The sequence below is a fragment of the Pinus tabuliformis genome, chromosome 7 (assembly GCF_031772625.1).
Source record: "Pinus tabuliformis cultivar Carrire ecotype Pingquan chromosome 7, CPIR1, whole genome shotgun sequence".
NCBI lineage: Eukaryota > Viridiplantae > Streptophyta > Pinopsida > Pinales > Pinaceae > Pinus > Pinus tabuliformis.
This window is the reverse complement of record NC_142293.1, coordinates 1,921,669,054-1,921,672,920: the sequence shown is the minus strand read 5'-3', so window position 1 is coordinate 1,921,672,920 and position 3,867 is coordinate 1,921,669,054. Positions and strand designations below refer to the sequence as shown.

The 3,867-nt window shown below is 41.6% G+C and overlaps 1 pseudogene; it reads right to left on the bottom strand.

The window, feature by feature from the left end:
* Positions 1-423: 423 nt before the first annotated feature.
* Positions 424-810, bottom strand: LOC149256194 (sucrose synthase 1 pseudogene; annotated as a pseudogene).
* Between the last annotated feature and the right edge of the window lie 3,057 nt (positions 811-3,867).

Genomic DNA, 3,867 nt, shown 5'->3' with positions numbered 1-3,867 from the left:
TTCCTGTAGAAAGTCCTGTAGCTTCATGTAGAAGGTTGAACCATGACTAGATTGTGTCTGAACCCTGAAAAAAATGAGTGTTCATGGAGGGGATGGATGTGAGGATGCCTGGGAACTTGGTAGGGACCCTTTTTCTTGTGTTTGGAGACCCCCTTTCCGCATTGTGTTCCTGCAACCTGCAACAATTTCCAGGGATTAAACTTGTTTTTTCTCTCTGTTTCTTCCTTCTTCTTCTTTCTTGCTTTTCCTGTGGCTTCCCCTGTGATGGCTTGCCCTAGGTTTTCTTTCCCTTAGCTTCCTTACCCTTAGTTTTCTTCTCTGCCTCACTATCTTGCTTCCTCACGCTCTGTTTTGGCTTGTGCATTGATCAGAATGGGAATTCTGTATATTGTTTCCTCCCCAGAATGTGGGGGACAGTATCCCTCAAGTGTTTTTCTTTGCAAACCATTCAACCAATCCTGTCATGTTTTTCACTCTATCGAGTCTTGCCATAGAAAATATAATGGGCTTTTTATGGTCATTCAAAACACACATGTGTTCAATTGTCTGTTCAGGATTGAACAAGAGTTCCTCAATTGAACCATGTAAAGCAGTAAGACAATGCTGCTCCTCTGTATAAGGGAAATAAATCTGCATGTCTGCTCCAGGAGAAACAATGTTGAATTTGGGATCAAAAACATCAATTCCATGAACCACACGATAAAGACTAGGAAGGGTGAAAGCAGTGTGGCTCTCATACTGTCCAACAATATCCTTGCTTCCAGCAATCTCTTGATATGTGCTAGTGATAATAAAATCTGCATGATTCATTGCAATTAGATCTGCAGTAAACTGGCAAGAGAAATGTATTTTTCTTCATATTTTTTCCAGTATATGTCTGAATCTGGGTATTTGGTCTTCTCCACAGCATGGGCTATGTTGCACTGAGTGATTCCTTGTCTATGTGAAATCAGAGATGCAACTAAATTTCCATCACTGTAATTGCCAATGATCAGATCAGGTTGACCTTTTAGCTCTGCTGTTACTTCATTTAATACATCCTCTGAAAATCTTTCCAAGTAAGGCCACACATCAAATCGAGAAACCCATTTCTACAGAACTCCTTTTTCTGTTCTAAAGGGTACCCGGAGTATCCTTGAATGTTGTGTTCCACCAATTCTTTCAATTTGTTGATTGCATGTTGTACCATAGGCCTCAGGAATCAACCGAGTCACCACAATAATTTCAGGTTTGATGTCCAATCCTTGATGTTTTATTCTCAGCAACATTTCATTCTCCAATGCATGGGAAAACAAGTCCACCACCTCAGGGGTTTCCCGTGATTTCTTGGAGTCCGAAGGTTCTTTTCTAATGAACCCTCCTGGCATGGTAAAAAACTCTGTTTTTGTTGTTCTGAACTTGCCTGCTCGTGTACAGAAGGAGGACTTTGAGATTTCTCTACACAGAGCGTAGAGCTACGTCTCCGTTATGCACACAGTCATATAAAATTCACAATTTTTCACCGGTGAGCCTTGACAGTGTCTCAATTTTTCTACAGGAGGGATTTTAATTCAAGACCCTAGAGAAAATCTCGCATGCAGACCACGAAGACAATTCCAGGCAGCAATAAGAAAACGACTTTTGAATTCATAGACAGACTTGCATTCACATTTTCCCTACCCCCTCAACACGTTGAATTCACCACCTTTTGAATTATTTGCATGGGAAAGTTATGTTCAGGCCTACCTCACTGAGAATTGCCACCCTCGACGTGAACAATCCAAGCTTCTTCGTATGCTGGGTTTCCTGTAGCGCAACTTCCTGTAGAAACGCCTGTAGAGCGCCCCTGCACCTCTGAGTGAGCTTGCTACACAACATAATCTCGAAGACAGGTAAAAAAACTCAGTGGAGGACGATAGGTTAACTGATTGTGCACACTTCAGTTGAGGATGTGGAAAGTGTAGATGAACAACAGTTCGTGAGTTTCAGCCGAGCCTTCTTTAGTTGCTGCGTGATTTGTGGTGAGGTGGCAAAAACATGTGCTGGCCATGCAGACGGAAGTGCTACCACAAATCATCATATTTCCTACCTGTGATCACTCCATCAATCACGTTGAAGGTCAAACAGTCACCATTACTTGTTTCCCAATTTCCTCCTGAGATGGTTGAGTGCACGTGTCTTATTCACCCACCGAGTGCTGTTGAATTGGATGAGGGTGGCCAGTTAGCTGGCCACCGATTTTTGTAATCCCAACCATCTCATTGCTCATGCTGTTTCCGAATTACATTCATGCAATCAGAGGAATGAGTTTTAGTCACGTACCTGAAGTCAAATGGTTGCTGTGAGGTGCTTTTTGCTGCTGCATGCATCTGTTTCGGTGGTTGCATGATGGATCCTTTGTGCTATAAGCTCTTTGTTGTTTGATGTGTGGTTATTTTGCTTGTGCAGGTATCCTCTAGCCGGATCTAAGCTGCAGGAGTTCGTTTCCACGTTCAGATCTGCACCCTCAAGCTGCTGCTGCTGAATTTTCACAGGACCAAAACTTGTTTTCGCCATTGCTCCCGAACGATAGATTGGATCGATCTGAAACTTTCTAAGCATGTTCCTATCATCATGATGCACCTCCCATAGCAAAATTGAGATCAATGGATGCACAAATTTCGAGAAAAATGGAAAATGGTTGAAGATTTCAGAGATCAATTTCTCGGAACCCGTGCATCAGAATTGGCTGAAACTGCTTGGGTAGGTTACTATCACCCGTATGCATCTCCCCATGAAACAGGTTTTGAAACGGATGCACGGATATGAAGAAAATTCAAAAATGGATGAAGGTGATGGAGGCTGATTTCTTGGAAACCGTGCACTGGAATTGGCTGAAAATTCTCAGACATGTTTCCATCACCCCTGTACAATTCCCCATAAAACGGTTTTTCAAATGGATGCATGGTTTTCAAGTTAGGGCAAAAACAAATTCTGTTCTATGTATTTTTTCTTCAAAGCATTTTGCAAGTTTTTGCATGGTGAAAACGAATGAGCTTGGGCTGTGAGCAAGCATGGAGATGATGGAGGAGGAGTTTGAAAATTGCAGGGGGACTTCTGAACCCTTGAGGAAGCTACCATGTTTTCCAAAATACTTTTCAATCCATTTTTAACTTCTTGTAATTTCTACAGGAACTTCCTGTAGAAAACACAGTTTTGAGGAAAGAAGCACAATGACATGGAAAAAATGATGGAAAAGGGTGAGGGATGGAAAAATGGATGTGTGTATGCCTCGTGGACATATTCCCAGCCTTTGGGTTCTCTTTGGAGATCAATTTGGCTTTTTTGTAAGCTTCCTGTAGCAGACACAGAACTTCCTGTAGAAAACACAGTTTTCATAAAAGAAGCAAAATGAGGTGGAAAAAATGATGGAAAAGGGTGAGGAATTGAAAAATGGATGCTTGCAGGCATAACCAATAGATTCCAAGCTTTATATTCCCTTCCAAAATCGAAACTGGCTTGCTTGAAGGTTCTACAGGATGTTTCCTGTAGATATACAGAACTTCTTGTAGAAGGCACAAAAATTCCTTTGTCTTTGTTTTGAGTGATCCTCCTGACCTGCAATGTCCTTCTTGCAACCTGCAATTATTCAATGGAAATTAGCTTTATTTTTCTTTTCTTTTTCTCTCTCTCATTTTTTTTTTTTGAAAAACAATTAGGGCGCCTCATGGAGGTTTTCACCCTAATTGCCTGCCCTAGGCGCCTCCAAGGGAGGTTTTCACCCAAGGATCTTATTTCCTTTTTATTTTCTCTTCTTTCCAACCCATTGACCGCCTCATGGAGGTTTTAAATCAATGAGCCAATCTAAGGCGCCTTCGAGGAGGTTTTCACCCTAGATTTTTATTTTCA